Below are 19,365 nucleotides of genomic sequence, written 5' to 3'. Positions count from 1 at the left end.
AGTACACGCATGTTAAAATAGAGGGCGTTCTATAAAGTTAATTGATTGATTTAGTGTTTTGTGGCACAAAGCAGCTCGGCTATCTGCGCCATAAAGTTAATATCTTTTAACACAATTTTGCTTCAACACTACCAGAAACGCTGATGATGATTGTAATATTTCATGTATTACTTGAAGTTACGAAGGTTCGAAATTTACTTATTTCATAAAATGTGTGTAAGCTTAATAAACGAAGATATAAATGAAATTGGAATGTTTAAATTAAACAGTGGTTAAAAAAATCAGATGACATCCTTTCTTCAAGTATGGCTGTTTATGATTTTGAACTGATAATCAAAGGGAAGAAAGCCAGCCATTAACTGTATTCAATAATATCATTTATTTTTTCTGAATTTCACGCAAAGCTATATGATGGCTATCTGCCCCCAATTTAGCAGTGTAAGACTAGAGGGAAGGCAGCTAGTCATCACCACCCACCGCCAACTCTTGGGCTACTCTTTTACCAAAGAACAGTGGGATTGACCGTGATATTATATCGCCCCACGAATGAAAGGGCAGCATGTTTGGTGTGAGGGATATTCGAACCCGCGACCCTCAGATTACGAGTTAAGCACCCTAACTACTTGGCCATGCCAGACCAGTGGTATCATTATTCGAGCTTTGAACCTTATAATAAGTTAATAACCAAATTACAACTACTCCTGCTTACGAACATGAATGCCCCTCAGTGGCTCAACGGTGTGTCTGCGGACTTACAACGCTAAAACCGGGTTTCGATACCTGTGGTGCGCAGAGAACAGACAGCTCGATGTGTAGCTTTGTGCTTAACTCAAAACAAAAGAAAACAACGAACATGAATTATTCTATACTATGAATCTCTCAACATGAAGTGCTGGTCGGAGGGAAAGTTGATTAAAATGATTAACAGTGTATCGGAAATAAACTGTTCTTCATAATAAAAAAAAACTTTAATCCAAGGTACTTTCAATTCCATTTGAATATTCATGATGTAAAGAACGCTCTAATCCTTTCTCATTTACCAAACTCTTTACTATTTCATCGCTTTCCTAACATTACATCACTCTTTAGTATAAAAGTTAAAACTATAAAACCGGAAAACGATTTTTTTCTTCTGAAAAGTAATAAACCTAAATAAAATATATACATTTTGTTTTCTTCAATTTTATTTTATCACCTTCGATGATAGAATAATTTACCCTGCTGCAAACGTTTAAAATCAAAACCTAATTAAAAAGAGTATTAAAATTAACATGAATTTTAAAATATTATTAATGTTCACGATAAAATTACAATAATACAATACTCAGGACTACAAACATTGTGTCTAATGCTATACTTACTTAATTCATACTAAATAGCCATAATACATATATTTTTAAGCTGCAGCTCCACTTTATCGGGCTTTAGGTCTTTGTAGACCTGATAAGGTAAGGAACATCTGACCTCTTTTTCCCTCTCGGTAAATTAGTTTATCCAATATACGAAGCCCGGCATGACCAGGTAGTTAAGGCACTCGACTCGTAATCCAAGGGTCATGGGTTCGAATCCCTGTCACACCAAACATACTCGCCCTCTCAGTCGTAGGGGCGTTATAATGTGACAGTTAATCCCACTATTCGTTAGTAAAAGAGTAGCCCAAGAGTTGGCGGTGGGTGGTGCTGACTACCTGCCATCCCTCTAGTCTTACACTGCTAAATTAGGGACGGCTAGTGCTGATAACATTTAAGTAGCTCTGCGCGAAATTTAAAAAAACAAACGCGCAGAACTACTCGAGCGCTAGTCGTCCATAATTTAAAATAGAATAGATAGAATAGAGGAAAGTCAACATTAACTACCGCCATCTCTTGAGCTACTCTTTTAACAACGAATAGTGAGACTGAGCGTCACATAATAACGCCCCCACAGCTGAAAAGGCGAGTACGTTCGGTGATAAGATTCGAGCCCGTGATCCTCAGTCTGTGAATCACGTGCCTTAACTACCATGTCATGCCAGACCCAGCGAGGTTTACGGGGGGCACTAATTATAAGCAATTTTGGTTTTGTGAGGACAAAGGAATAGAAAAAACACAAAAGATAAAGAAAAGAGTGAGTAACGGCAATTATTAGTATTTATAATGTTTTTACTTGTTCTTAAATATATCATATCATAGGGATGTAGCTGTTGGGGAGGGGGTGGAAACCTTCTTTCTCTCAGAATATCATCTGACATCGTTGAAATCTAAAAAAAATCTACTGACTGGGGGAAAGGGGAGGCCCAGGCTCAACTCCAAAATGGTTCGTGTCATTCGTCTTATATGTGAGTACTGGGCTACGTTCTCCTAAGAAAAGAAAGAAAGGAAACTGAAAGGAGGGTGTTGTAAGTTCCAACATCTCTATCTAAAGTAGTTAACAACATGATGGATTTGAACCTTAAAAAACAGTTTTGATTTCTAACTTGCGTAACATTTCAATATATTTGGATTGTTCCTAGCTAATCCGTTTAATACCGAAACTTAACTCGTCACACACTAAGATATAGGGAGGGGTGACATTATTACAGGTAAAGGAACGAGCATTGCTGTGAAGACGCACATGGATTCACAGCTCACTGAAGTCACAGCACAGGTCACACTCAGTTTTGCTACTATAAACTAATTAACAAAAACTAAACAAAAACGCCAGTTCCACTACCTCTCCAAACATGCTCGCCCTTTCAGCCAAGGGGTCGTTATAAAGTCATGATCAATCCCACTATTCATTGGTAAAATAGTAGCCCAAGAGTTGGTGGTGGGTGGTGATGACTAGTTGCCTTTCCTCTAGTCTTATCCTGTTAAATTAGGGACGGCTAGCGCAGATAGCCCTCTTGTAGCTTTGCGCGAAATTCAAAAAACAAACAAACAATCCACTGTCTCTCCTTCAAGGTACATGCTGATCTGAGAAGTGGAACCACCAGGGGAACTTCAAAACGAGAAACGTTTTAGTTGAATAAACCAATTGTATGAATTATGCACTTTATCGTATTTCATATTACAAACAAGTACGTTTCAAAACTGAATATATATATATATGGTTTGAGGATATTAATGTCACAGTTGCGTGTGTACAACTTTTAGACCCATAACTGTTTGTTTTCTCTTGTTGGTTGGTGATTTGATTTGCTACTGCAATTGTTATTTGCAAAGTAAATGGTTCAAAAGCGATTAAGAATCACGCGACATTTCACATAACTTGGAATAGTTTATTTAGTTAGAAGTTATCGTGACGTCTACAATTGATAAAGTCAAAAGCAAAATAATCAATCGTATTTTGAATCTGTAACAAACGGCACCCTGAAGTTGATATTTATTTAATTTTACGCAAAGATACACAAGAGACACGTGACAACCGTTCCTTGATTATGAACCGATAGCCAGAGGAAAGGCATTTAGTAAACATCGCCTATCGCCAACTTTTAGTATGTTTTTTGCCTTCACTCGCTTAACATATATACTGCTCCAAAATTCAACTCCTTTCACAATGTTGTGCCGTACATTATACGGCAAATACTAATTATTTCATGTATCTTTACAGAGATGTACGTGACTTGGCTACGCGTAAAAAATACCTTTTTGGAGAATCTCCAAGTTTTCTAGTGGTTATATGTTGTGTATAGCACGTAACTGCTCCATACCTGTGATCTCACACAAGTTTTAAGACAGTGTTTTCACTGGTACAAAAATTTCTTTTCTCTTACATCACAGAAAATAAAAGGAACGAATTTCAGGGATTCCTCCTTAACAAATGTCTAATACCTTTAGGGCCCGAGCTCCATGTTCTTAAACCAAGATGAATGTACTCTGTAACTTAGAGCAGTAGGAATCTCAAGTAAGCAATTTCAGCGTTACAGTAAAATTATTATGACGTCACACAACAAAGTATTATACCGTTTAATTATCAGTGTGTGTGTTTTTCTTATAGCAAAGCCACATCGGGCTATCTGCTCAGCCCACCGAGAGGAATCGAACACCTGATTTTAGCGTTGTAAATCCGGAGACATACCGCTTTACTAGCGGGGGGGCGGCTTTTAATTATCAACACTGTTTGTTTTAGTGACTTTGAAACCGTGTACAAGATCTGCAACTTTATAACAGTGTAATAAATTAACGTTTTTACCGAAAACAAACTCTACTATTGCACTGACGAGGCTGAAAGCACTCATTAATACAAACCTTCAAAAGTACTCAGTGTCCAATGGTCGGTTTAATTTTCTTATTTCATATACTGAGAAGTAAATCTATGTATCTCCTAAAATTAATAAAAACAACTAATTATAAATACTAAATTATAAAATTGCGTGCTTTGCGTGTATGTTTAATTCATACATCCAAATTTTGAAATATGATGATTACACGATATATAGAAAATGTAACAATAAGTACAATGCATTACAATGTGTTTGTTAAGTTGCTATGGCAACTTATATACTTGTAAACTACGAAGAAATTATATGACGTTTAACATTATTAAAGGACAAATACAAATAATGAGAAAAGTTTGTTGTAGCTCTTGTTAGTTTGGTTTTTATGTGTGTGTGTGGGGGGGGTACTTTACATGCAAAAGTAACCATTATCACATATACAACGAAACTGACTCACACTTATGTGTAGAGATCCAGATAGATAATGAAACATAGTAGAGTTTACATTGTATACTTTGTAATATAATAAACAATAAGCATGGTTAGCAGGATGTCAATTTCTTTTAAGACCAGCAACCCCTAGAGAACAGACTACTGTGAATAGCCCCCTTCATCCATCAACCTAGGGAGAACAGACCACTGTGCATAATCCCTTCACACCAGAACTATGGAGAGGACACACCATTGTTGAAAACCCTTCAGACCAGGAACCTGGAGGGAACTACTATTCTCAATAACTCTTCAAAAGATTATTGCTATATGACGATATGAGCTCAAGCCAACTAAATGTACTCAGCTTTCCAACAGTTTGGGGCAATAAGAGGTTAAATAAATTATTCTTTATGACAGGTGACCAATGGTATGTTCTTCTCCAACTCACCATCACAATTAACCAGTCTAGAGTGACGTCAATAACACATGAATTGGTCAAATCACACGTGGCTGAATGTTCTCGTGCACAATGTATCCAAATACGAGGAGTGTGAAAATCATGACCAGTTCCAACCACATTTTTACGGTGACACACCAGACTGGACAAGATGACCACAAGTCTTATTTGAAAAAAGATTTTCTGATCATTCACTGGATTGCAAACTCAACAGTGCCAAATTAGCACCCTTGAAAACGAACTCCAATAGCATAATATATTGTATGGTTAGCCATCTGACATTTATGTCAAAGAAAATTAAACTGGGGGCCAGTGACGTTGTTTAACAACATTAGTTATACCTAGAAAGATATAATATAAACTCTCAGAGTGTTTCTTACTTATCTTCTTTACTTACTCACACAGTTCTAAGTGGAAGTTAATCAGCCTAACTACACAATCATTTTCTATAAAAACTTTCTAATTTTTATTTTCTACAACTCGAATTGATGCAATTAATTAAATTTGTTGATCTTTCACTTTTCAAGGTAGTTTGTTTTATACTACTGGAAAAAAGGTTTTTAGAAGTTACAAAATAATACAAATAGTGATTATAGACAACATATTTTACTGAATTCACAGACTAATAATGATTATAGACAACATCTTTTACAGAATTCATAGACTAATAGGGATTATAAACAAGATATTTTACTGAATTCATAGACTAATAATGATTATAGACAACATATTTTACTGAATTCATGGACTAATAGTGATTATAGACAACATATTTTACTGAATTCATAGACTAATAGTGATTATAGACAACATATTTTACCGAATTTATAGACTAATAGTGATTATAGACAACATATTTTACTCAATTCATAGACTAATAATCTGACTAATAATGATTATAGACAACATATTTTACTAAATTCATTGTCTAATAGTGATTATAGACAACATATTTTACTGAATTCATAGACTAATAGTGATTATAGACAACATATTTTACTGAATTCATAGACTAATAATGATTATAGACAACATATTTTACTGAATTCATAGACTAATAGGGATTATAGACAACATATTTTACTGAATTCATAGACTAATAATGATTATAGACAACATATTTTACTAAATTCATGGACTAATAGTGATTATAGACAACATATTTTACTGAATTCATAGACTAATAGTGATTATAGACAACATATTTTACTAAATTCATTGTCTAATAGTGATTATAGACAACATATTTTACTGAATTCATGGATTAATAGTGATTATAGACAACATATTTTACTGAATTCATAGACTAATAGGGATTATAGACAACATATTTTACTGAATTCATAGACTAATAATGATTATAGACAACATATTTTACTGAATTCATGGACTAATAGTGATTATAGACAACATATTTTACTGAATTCATGGATTAATTGTGATTATAGACAACATATATATTACTAAATTCATTGACTAATAATGATTATAGACAACATATTTTACTGAATTCATGGACTAATAGTGAATATAGACAACATATTTTACTGAATTCATGGACCAATAAACAGCCACGAGTCACAAATTTAATCCCATCTCCAGTATACACGCAACTAACAGCAAGATCTTTGAAAGTGTTCAGTAACTGTTTGTTCATACATTTTATATCGTGTATCGTGCGTAGTCTATTTTATGAAAACCAAAGCTTTTAATTGGGTATGAATTATTTATACAATACGTTGGATTATTGAAAACCATTACACTGATCTAGACAATTCTCATTAATTTTTACTGCAAGACTAAGTTAATATTTCATATCAGGTCGGATTCATGGTTTAAATATTTCATTATTTAAGCTACAATCTGTGATTTACTGGATAACAAATGTTTACCTCTTAAGAATTAATTAATAATCCTGTTGTTCATGCACTCTGTTACACTTGGACTTCTGTTTCCCGTGTAATGTTATACTTGAACTTATGTCTTCTGTGTATTGTCATACTTGGATTCCTGTGTACTGTTACACTTGGACTCCTGTCTTCTGTCTACTGTTATGCTTGGACTCCTATCTCCTGTGTACTGTTGTACTTGGTCTCCAGTCTCCTGTGCACTGTTACACTTGGACTCTTGACTCCTATGTACTGTTATACTTGGACGTGTATACGTGTCTCGTGTATACAAACACCACTGATGACTTAGGACTCAGCTTACCGAGTTCAATAGTTAATGTTGACCCTGAACTTCTGTAGGTGTGCTTGTGGGGTGGTGGTCTGACACAACTTAAAGTGTAAATTATTTCTTCAACATGTTGCAGCTCGATCTTCGGACCCTTACGATCCTTCTAGGTTAGTTAGAGTTATTTGAAAGTCCGAACATTGTTTGTGTACGATCTTTCACTGCTTAGTAATCTGGGATTTTTTACTTTATTTGTTTTACATATGTTTGAGAGAAAATTATATATCCAATTTCTGTAAAAAATATATACTGCTTTCAGTTTCCGTAACGCCCGTTTCACTGTCTTTTTTTATTGAGAGAGTCTATGAACTGGTCAAATGTATCACTGCTACATCTGAGATTCTCTGAATTTTATTAGTATTACGCCTCAGAATTTTCGCGCATTGCTCTCCCTGACTATGACTAGATGGAAGGCGCCACCGTCATATGGATATATATTGTTGGACCAAATAGTTGGAGTTGACTTCTATAGCGCACCCCGCCTCCCGCCAGCTGCAAAGTAAAGGATAGATTTTTTTATTTACAGCAACGGAACATGAACCATGAACCATCAGATTGATAGTAAAAGCACATTAACTCAAGTTGCTCTAGCAGTGCGATAGTAAACAAATTTTCTATGTCGAAATTTAATGAATGCGAAGAAAGAATCACACTTTAAACATACAGTTATGTAGATTTGTTTATATAGCGTGGGTTAGCAATTTCAAAAATGTTATTATTACTGTTGTATCCCTGTCGCACCAAACATGTTCGTCCTTTCAGCTGTGGGGGCGTTATAATATGACGGTCAATCCCACTATTCATTGGTAAAGAGTAGCCCAAGAGTTGGCGGTGGGTGGTGATGACTAGCTGTCTTCCCTCTAGTCTTACACTACTAAATAAGGGCCAGCTAGTGCAGATAGCCCTCGTGTAGCTTTGTGCTAATTAAAAAAAACAAAAAAACATTCCTGTTGGATTAATGTGTTTTGTCGGTTTAATATGAAGTTAAAATTAAGATTTTATTTCAAATACAACCAGTTTAACACGTGATACCAGGTTATTACACGTAGCACTAAGGTACACTGTACAGTTTTAATATTATTAGGAAACTCAAATGACATCAATTGAAACGTGTTTAAAAAGGTATGGCTACTCATCTTGAAATAACCTATATTATCCTAACTGTTATTTCTCCTTGTTAAGGCCAATTGACAATGTTGTTATTGTTGCTATGTTGATGTGTGTTTAATTGTTTTTGTTGAAGAGCCTGTCCTATGAAGAACCAATTTCCACAAGTTTCGGAGCGATCGAGGGCTGTGACCGTGGCTAGTTATTGCTGTCTGAGATATGACGTCTTCGAGAGTTTGGCGAACATTGTTCAACCCTGAGAGACCAAGGCGGCGAACTCCTGCTTTCTCTGCCAATATTCCAGTCGCATAAACGTCTTCCAAGTAAAAAAATACGGTGTGTTCCCTAGAAGCATAGAGCAGCGATGTAGCATCTCCGGAAATTAGATACGCTGGACCAGCCAGGAAATCTGGGTAGTACTTGTGTGGGTAAATCTCTGGGGGCACGTACCACTTACTCTTTTTATTCCGATGGGGAGACCACTTGTGAGCCAGCAGTCCAAGGATGGTACGGGTGTCATTTCGCGTTTTCACCACTTTCAGCAAAGCCCTGCTGTTGACGAACACGTCGTCATCGGCTTTCAGAACGAACTTTACCTTTGAACAGAAAAGTGACACCCATCTGAGCAAGGAAAGGGTTTTTGTGGAGAGATTGAAGTAGGTGTCCAGAAAGTTCCCCTGAATCAAGTCGTGGTGGACAGAGTTTTCTTGAAGAAGCTTCCTCTGAAGACCATCCACAGTGGGAAAGCCTAACACAAAGCCCAACTTTGCCCCGTTAGCCCTTAGATCCCTGCCCCATGTCTCTCGAATAGCATTTCTAGCGTTCGTGTTAAGGGGCCTACTGACCACTAGAACTAGTAGAAGGAAAGTTGACCCTTCGTTGGCACCACATAGTAAGATATTATTGGTGATCACGTGATCACGAGGCTGACCATTGCGAAAAAATAAAATCTCTTGTTGCCGCCTATTGTGAAACTGGTGTAAAGAAGAGCCGTTACTTGTAGAATAATTATAGTTATTTGGTGGTTCGGTCCAAGTCAGTTTAGGTTCGGAACTTTGCTTTTCCTGGTTACTAAGCGATGAATAATGTTCGTTTGTTGAGGGCTTGCCAGAATTAAGGTAGCCCGACAAGTACTGAGTCTTAAAGTTTTCACTGTCTTTCCGATGATTGTCTCTAAAACTGGAGTTCAAAGTAAGAACGACGACCAAAGAAATTCCAGAAATGAAAACTAAGAGACGAATAAAATATGGAACTTGTATTACAGCAGGGAATTTCCTAAAAAAAGAACGAAGATATACCATAAACCGCCATGTTCAGAAGAAATAACTTTATATTATATACACTTTCAAAATATATACGTGTCAGAAATCTATATAGTTTGTTTGTGACACTTGCACAAAGCTACACAAGAATTATATGCACTAGATGTCTATAATTATGAACTGATAGAAAAAAAAAAGAATCATCCGTTAACTTTTGCACTACTGTTCTTGGACTGATTTTATTGTCACTCGTACGACATCGACGGCCATACGTTATTTAATGTGATTTTACGGCCTACTTTGACTCAGGCTAACACTATTATAATGACATGCCAAAATAGGGGCAATTTTTTAAATATTAAGCAACTCGGTTTTTGTAGTTTTTACTTTATTGTTTCTGTACTTCTTGTAGCATTAAAACTATATATATTACTAAAGCTAGCTGGATGACGTATACATTGATCCCTACCTGTTTTTTTATTTTAAAAAATTTTCTACTGTAATTATTTGTTTTGAATTTCGCGCAAAGCTACATGAGGACTATCTGCGCTAGACGTCCCTAATTTAGCAGACTAGAGGGAAAGCAGCGAGTCATCACCACTCACCGCCAACATTTGGGGTACTCTTTTAACCAACAAATAGTGAGATTGGCCATCATATTATTACGCTCCTCCCACGGCTGAAAGTGCGAGCATGTTTGGTTTGACAGGGATTGGAACCTGCGACCATCGGATAACGAGTCGAATGTCTTAACCATTAGCCGTGCCGGGCCTCCTTTGCAATTATACTTTTGTATGTATTAAAAAAAAAAAAGTCGAAATTCGAATTCGGAAGAAGGTTACAAACATAAATTGCTTCATAAAATTAACTGGTTCAAAACAATAAACACAACGCATCAAAGATGTTGAAAACAATAAACACAGCGCATCAAAGATGTTGAAAACAATAAACAAAACCAAGTTACCGACGATAAACCTGATTTATGTCAGATGAATAGAACGCTTTGAACAAAAGAAATACTATCTATATTTATTGATTCTTAAACTCAAATCTGCATAATGGGCTATGTTTTACCTATTGCAGGAATCAAACTCAGGATTTTAGCCCTTAAGCTCACTGAAGAGACATCGAAGTAAAGATAAAAATATTTATCTAGTATCTTTTAATATTTACTTAGAACATACACACTCAAGATCTGTTGCTATAGCAGCTATATTCTCGTGATAATAAACGAGATTCATGGCTCAGACCAAAAATTTAGAGAAAGTGACCTTATATCACTAAAATGTCATGACCTCATAACCTAAAAGTTGTGGTAACTTCATTATTAGATTTCATTGTCGTTTGCAAACTATTTTTCTTGTGGTTTTAACCTGAGCGAGATACTTACAGTGCACATGACAAAATATTGAATATCTACACTGTGGCCAAAATCTTAAGGCCAATGAGCATAAAGAAAAAAGATGCGTTTTGCGTTGTTAGACTCAACCACTTATTTAAGTAGAGCTTCGAAAGATGAAAACAAGAAAAGGGGGGAAAATAAAAATAAAAAAACTTTTTAGCATTTAATAAGGAAAATGTGAACACTATGAAATTAGCCTAAATACTAGCTGGTCAAAAGTGTAAGACCATACCAAAAAGAAGTCCTAAACATGGTACAAAATGCCCAACAAGAGGTCTCAGTAGTGAGTTACACGGCCGTCATTGCAAATAACTGCAAACATTCGCTTTGGCATGGTCGATTTAAGCGTTTGCAGAAGGCTGGTTGGAATGTCATTCCAAGTGGTGAAGATGGCTTCATGAAGATCATGCACTGTTTAGCATTGACGTCCATTTCTATAGACTTCCCTTGCCATCCATCCCCAAACATTTTTAATGGGGTTCATTCAGTTCGGGCGAACACGCTGGATGGTCCAAAAGAATCACGTTATTCGCCAGGAAAAGGTCCTCTGTCCTGCGGGCATTGTGAATTGCAGCGTTATTCTGCTAAAAGATCCAATCATTTCCACACAAGCGAAGGCCTTCAGTCAATAAGGATGCTCTCTCCAACATGCCAATGTAGCCAGCTGCTGTTTGACGCACTGCGTGACCTGAAGCTCCATTGTTCCATGGAAGGAGAAAACGTGATGGAACCTCCTCCACTGTGTCGTGTAGAAAATGTCTCCGGTGGGATATCCTTATCGTGCCAGTAACGTTGGAAGCCATCTGGACCATCCAGGTTAAATTTTCTCCTCAGAGAACAAAACCTTCTTCCATATTTCTACGCCCCATGTTTGGTGCTTCTCAGCAAAGTTTAACCGAGCTGTTTCGTGGTGTGAAAGGAGGCGTGGCCTTTGAAGACGTTTACGGTTTTTAAAGTCTTTCTCTCGTAGATACTGTCTTATTGTTCTTGAGCTGCATTCTGCGTCCGTAAGGGCCTTAATCTGGTTCGACGATCGGCTGGTGTCTTGCCGGACAACCCCTCGAATCCTCCTGCTCAACGCCAGCGAAATTTTCTTGGGACGACCACTTGAAATTCTCGTTCCGTATCCCTCAGGGTCTTTTAAAAAATTTGCAACAGCAGTTTTACTGTGCCCAATCTCACCAGCGATGGCACGTTGAGAGAGACCTTGCTTTTGCAGCTCGACAATTCTGCCACGTTCAAACTCTGTCAACTTTTTAGCCTTTGCCATGTCTTTACCCAATGTAACACAGGAGATTTCAGTGGGAGATGTTGATAACGCTAATGCTTGAACACAAATGACTAAATTTCGTTTCGTGTTTACCGATTAACGCTTCGTTTCAGTATGGTCTTAAACTTTTGACCAGCTAGTATTTAGGCTAATTTCATAGCGTTCACATTTTTCCTATTAAATGCTAAAAAAGTTTTTTATTTTTCCTTTTCTTATTGTCATCTTTCGAAGCTCTACTCAACTAAGTGGTTGCGTCTAACAACGAAAAATGTATATTTTTTCTTTATGTTCATTGGCCTTAAGATTTGGGCCAGCAGTGTACGTACCAGTGTTGAGTAACTTTGGAATCTCGTGACTTTAAAAATATTGACAAATGTTTCTTTGATTTTTCACTCCCGACATACAGTTTGTGATACTTAAGTTTATTAACATTTGTTTGTTTTATGTTTTTTTACATTCTTATTATTCTCAGATCGTTCGGAAAATTAAAACGAAGCATATTTCACTTAAGATAATATTTTACGCATTTGTGACACTGCATTCTTCTATCTTCGAGGTAGTCTAGTTGTGATCATTTTAAATTGCATATTTAAGGGTCTATGGTTCGAGACGTGACGTTGTTGAACATGTGTCGCACATATAAGGTTGTAGTCCATGCTTTATGCGGCTCACAGAGCTGGACAAGGTCCTTGTGGCAGTGGGTGCTGCTGGCTAGCTGCTTTCCCTCTGTTCACCAGTTCAAAATTAGGGACGGCTATACGTGAACCTAGGAGTCCTTACCTAGTCATTTAGTGAACTCACCAGTTCAAAATTAGGGACGGCTATACGTGAACCTAGGGGTCCTTACCTAGTCGTTTAGTGAACTCACCAGTTTAAAATTAGGTACGGATATACGTGAACCTAGGGGTCTCTGACCAAGTCGTTTAGTCAGCTCACCAGTTCAAAATTAAGGACGGCTATACCTGAACCTAGGGGTCTCTGACCTAGTCGTTTAGCCAACTCAGCAGTTCAAAATTCGAGCCAGTCGTATCTGAAGCTAGAGATCTCTGACACAGCCGTTTAAACCATAAGACTAACATAGAAGAGTTTGTTGTACACTCCCCAAACACATGGACATAAATCAGTTTACTTCTACCCCCTGGTGGATCAGTGATAAGCCAGAAGGATTATAACGTGAAACATTAGGCTTCAGTCCATACTGTGAGCACAGCGAAGGTTTGCTCCAAAACAAACAAACAATTTCTTTGTCATTCCTGAAAACAGATTTCCCCTCTTCTAGCTGCTCAGTAATAAATAAGTCTTAAGGCTAAAAACAAAAATCCGAGTTTTGGTAAGCGTAGTGGAAGAGCACAGACAGCCCATTATATAACTTTAGCGCTTAACAACAAACAAACAAACACATCTAATATTCGACGATGCCATTGCTGAGATTTATTTTTTACCAATAATGACACAATTTATTAAAAGCAAATGAAAACTATTTACCGTACACATGACATCACTCTTAATATCCGAGTATTGGAGGCTAGCTTCTCAGGAACCATTAACACATCTAATGTTAAACCAGCACTTTGGTTCAGTTGTTCTAAGGTTGGAGCCACGTGATGTAACCTTGAAGCCTGATACGTTACTGTGTTTCAGCTAAGAGGTCGTGCAAACCATAATTAGATATAAAAGCCAGATCGATTGGTTGTTATTACCAAACAGATCTTTTATATTTATCTCCTGTTTTGAATTTTTATATTTCGTTTTTATTGATTATTTAAAAAATAACAGTCTCAACCGGACGTTGTAGTTATAAACAAACCTGAAACCTCTCTTCTTTGCGCGAACCTAACGTACTTAGAAGTATCTTCGGTTGTTCTACTAAGGGTTTGTTTTGTTTTTTGGAATTTCGCACAAAGCTACTCGAGGGCTATCTGTGCTAGCCGTCCCTAATTTAGCAGTGTAAGACTAGAGGGAAGGCAGCTAGTCATCACCACCCATCGCCAACTCTTGGGCTACTCTTTTACCAACGAATAGTGGGATTGACCGTCACATTAATAACGCCCCCACGCTGAAAGGGCGAGCATGTTTGGCGCGACGGGGATGCGAACCCGCGACCCTCGGATTACGAGTCGCACGCCTTAACGCGCTTGGCCATGCCGGGCCCTGTTCTACCAAGGGAAATTTAACCACGAATTTTAACATTAAATGCCCGGAAGATTAGCACGCTCTCATCGATGTAATTAAGTACGATGTTTGTAAGATTATTATGGAAGATATTATTTAGCATTTTGGTTAGTATATTTATATATACGTACGCTAGGCCTTAAGGTTTTCAGTCAGTTTTCTCGGTGTAAAGCAATGCCAGTTTACTATTATCCGTTCACTTTTAAAATATAACAGACCGAGTCTACCTTAAAGACCACTACACCTCGATAATTTAAGTAAAAGTTGGCCCGGCATGGCCAGGTGGGTTAAGGCGTTCGACTCGTAATTCGAGGATCGCGGGTTCGAATCCCGATCGCATCAATCATGCTCGCCCTTTCAGCCGTGGGGGCGTTATAAAGTGACAGTCAATCCCACCACTATTCATTAGTAATTGAGTAGCCCAAGAGTTGGCTGTGGGTGGTGATGACTAGCTGTTTTCCCTCTAATCTTACACTGCTAAACTAGGGACGGCTAGCGCAGATAGTCCTCATGTAGCTTTGCGCGAAATTCAAAACAAACCAAACCAAACCTACACTCGGTTAGTTTGAAAGCCATTAGAACTAAACTCAATTGGTGCTGACATCTATTGTATGTATTGTAAAATTTCGTGTTGTAGTCATTGTTAAAAATAAACTATAGTAGTGTAACATCAGTACAGACTGTTTTCAAATGTTATTTCACGATGTTTGTTATATGAAACATGCGTGTTAGATAATGAAATATTTAATATTAAGGTTTAAATGTTATAAATATCATGTTTCGACGCAAAAACACATCCGACTCTGGTGTGTAAGTTCATTTTGTTTGTTTTTATATTTAGTTATACATAAAAATAAATCAAAGAATTTCCTACCTGTCGTGGCCGAGCAATGTAAAATACATTTTTTAACAGGGTGCATATGCAATCCTACGTTTACATGTATTTAAACTAACTTTCAAATTTTTTTTTTCTTGAAACAGTTACTGGAATACTGTAAATAAAAAGTTTCATTGGATATATTGCATTCTGAAATACAGGGGCGTGGATTGCTCCTGTAACGTAGAACTATGAATTTCGGACCTAAGAATTCAGGTTCGAACCTGTGTGACACCTTAAAGTATCCACGCCCTTTAAGAGTGACACTTTAAGAGTAGAGTATTGCTATTTCTGCCTTCCTTTGGTCAATAGTTCAAAATTAGGAACAACGACAGATACCCTTAGCAACTTTGGTATAAATACAAATAATTTTCAAGCATGATTTCATTCCTTTTCATTGTAATACTTAAACAAAAGTTAAAAATAAACCAACATCAAATTCAACTCATGTGTTAATTTTAGAGGAACGACATTATATATACTGTATATAATCAGAGGCGTCATCCAAGGAATAAACTGGGGTGAGAAACAAGAAGAAATAATCATTTCTAAAAAATAAACATTTTGCTCATCATTACATACGCAGAAATATATTAACGTAAACACTTATAATTATTATTTTTTAAATCAGTGAGTAAAATGTGTACAAAACGTTCCACACTGGATTGTAGAAGATATCATTCATAGAACAAAATGCAACGTACAACATGAGGCATCGAAAGTTAACATTCTCATATACAAAGAATTGATATATGACAAAATACTGATAGATCAAAAATATGCATTTCACCCCTTCAAGCCAACCTCTAACCACACCAGGATCGACGTCCTCGTGTTTAATAAGGTGTATAATACAACCCCCACACACGCAAAAACTCAAACGTACCACTAAAATAAGTTATGTTTAATACCTTAGAGAGGGCGCTGCAATCGTTCCCATTTCTTTGAGCCTTACAATGGAATCATAAACTCGGTGACTGGCTGCATGAAATCGTGTAACGTTATCCATTTGCAAACTATTTAATGAATTCCAACTATGCTTACAAGTAAGCCAAGCATGCCCAGTATAAGTTAACCGTGAGATGTTAAGAAAACCTATTTACCGCCCTTTGTTGAAGCCTAGAAAGATTGTTGTTACATTACGACAATTTTTGCTTGTTTATTTCTCAGCTTGAATTGGAATAAATAAAGAATAGCATTGTTTGAATATTTTCGTTTTGTAAATAATATTAATAATAACATCTGTTTGGTTATAGCTAAGCAGAAAAAAAAAACTACAACAGGCTGCCCAATTTTAGCACTTTAAACCCTCAAACGTATCGATGAATCACGGGTGAGCAGGTGTGCTCTGAGCAGGTGTTCTTTTTATCGTCACTATATCGAATTTATTTTCCACATATCAAGATATCTACCATCTCTATAATATAGATTGAACTAGTTTTTGAGGGGCTTACAATGCCAAAATCCGAGGTTTGATTCCTTTCACTGGATAGAGCGTAAATATCCTGTTGTGCAGCTTAGCTCTGACACAACAACGATGGGAGTTATTCTTTCTTTATAAAGATTTATCTATTTCGAAGACACACGACGAGTCTGTGTGTGTGTAACACACTTCCTTCGCAGCCACTTTTCCAGGAAACAGTGTTTTTGCGAATTTAACTTCTTGCGTAACAAGGCGAAGAGGAAAATAAGTAAACCAAATAACTGATATTTGACGATGTATTTATTTTTTATACCAGCCGTGAGTCAGTTTGGTTAGAGATAATAACATGTGGACCCATATGTTAAAGAATTTACTCTAGCGCATTGTTCAAATAGTAACGATTCTGGTGAAGCGGATAATACGACCCGAGATCTGTTTTGTCAGTGATAGCGTGAAGAGGTCTACTTATGATGCACCTGTCATATCTTTTCACTTGTCGGTTTATGTTGTGGTTTGGATGGAAGGAGAAGGGTCAGTATCTTATCTCCCCCTTTCCCCAAGTTTCGCTGAATTGTTACATAAGCACTGAATGAAAAACGAAAGAGAGCAAATGATCTTACCTGATGGAAAATAATGTGATGCTTTTCTTCAAATTCTCTTTCTTGTTCGGAAGTAGAAATAACCTTTGCAAGCTAGACACAGCATATTCAGACTAACACAGATTTGTTTGTTTTTCAATTTTGCGCAAAGCTACACGAGGGCTATCTGCGCTAGTCGTCCCTAATTTACAATGAAAGGCTAGAGGAAAGGTAGCTAGTTATCATTATTCACCGTCGACTCTTGATCTAGTCTTTTACCAACGAATCTTGGAATTGACCTGAACATTATGACGTCTCCACGGCTGAAAGGACGACCATGTTCAGTGATGTGGATTCGAACTCATAATCCTTAACCTAAATTCCACGACAGATTAAACTATTAGAGCTTTTGAATTGGCTATTTGTAATTAAATTAGTTGTGGATCTTCAACAGTTAAACTGAGTATGAAACATTTATAATGAAAATGACTATGAATCCTTAACAGTTGAATTAAATATGAATTATTAATAGTTGAAGGCCTGGCATGGCCTAGCGCGTAAGGCGTGCGACTCGTAATCCGAGGGTCGCGGGTTCGCGCCCGCGTTGCGCCAGACATGCTCGCCCTCCCAGTCGTGGGGGCGTTATAATGTGACAGTCAATCCCACTATTCGTTGGTAAAAGAGTAGCCCAAGAGTTGGCGGTGGGTGGTGATGACTAGCTGCCTTCCCTCTAGTCTTACACTGCAAAATTAGGGACGGCTAGCACAGATAGCCCTCGAGTAGCTTTGTGCGAAATTCCAAAAACCAAACCATTAATAGTTGAATTAAATGGGCTGAGCGACACCTAGTGACTAGCATGTCAGATTGTGGATCCCTTTGTTTGTGCTCCGCAGTTTAGGGTTGTGTTTGTGTTATAAGAGTGACAATTAAATTCCACTCTTCGGTCTGACGACATTAGCTCAATCTTAGCTGTAAAGTTGTGTACAAAAAGTGCATACTTCTGTAGTCACGTGCTCTGTACATGAATATTCCAATACGCAGGGAAAATAAATTTAAATCAATATTTTGTTAAACGTTAAGAAGGGTTTGGCGTAACCTAGCAGTAACGTGCTCACATGGTAAATCCAAGGGTTTATGTTTCAGGTACCGTTGTTATAAAAGGCACTACACGCTTTGGATTCACAAGTGTGCTATAGGGGTGACAGTCAAGTCCCATAGTCATATCAGACAAAAGCAGCGCAAACGTTGGCTGTCGGTACTGTTGACTAGTTTCCATTCCTCTAGTTCAGACAGACACATTGGGTAGAAAAATAAAAGAAGGAAAAGAGATTTAGACCGGTGGTACCTGACGCCAGAGAACAAGGCTTAGGGAATCACTTAGGCTTAAGTAAGATCACACAAATAATTATATATCAAACAATCATCACGCAAAGTAGCCGGACCTGAATGCGTATTGTTTACAGATTTGTATACTTTTGAACAAAGTTTTACTTAATCAGTTTCCTTTTTCGAAACTACTTTACTAACGCTGTTACCCTTCGTCACAGTAGCCCTTGTTCTTATAACATTGTTAACATGTTCTTATATCACTCAAAATTGTTAGAATTTATTACAACTCGTTTCTTCTCCACGATGTTTTGTTCTTCATAGTTCCCTTTTCTTATTACTTTTATTTTACTTTTTTTTACAGGACTGGCTATGACGTAATGGTCAGCGACCCGGATTGCGGATCATATGGTCCAGGGCTCGAGACGCAATGATGTTGAACACGTTCCACACTTTCAGCAATAGGTGCGTTGTAAAAGTAAATAATTATGGTACTCCATCCAAAAATGCCAAAGGTTAATACTTTCAAAACAGTTGTTGTCTATAGATGGCGCTGAATAACTACAGTTGATTGACAGTTGAAAAATAAGAAGAGTCTGAAAAGAAAATTATGTTTCTAACTCTCGCAAAACTTATTTTGGTTTATT

This window comes from Tachypleus tridentatus, chromosome 13, assembly GCF_004210375.1.
Source record: "Tachypleus tridentatus isolate NWPU-2018 chromosome 13, ASM421037v1, whole genome shotgun sequence".
Classification (NCBI taxonomy): Eukaryota; Metazoa; Arthropoda; class Merostomata; order Xiphosura; family Limulidae; genus Tachypleus; species Tachypleus tridentatus.
The sequence above is the reverse complement of the archived record's forward strand: the minus strand, read 5'-3'. Positions refer to the sequence as shown.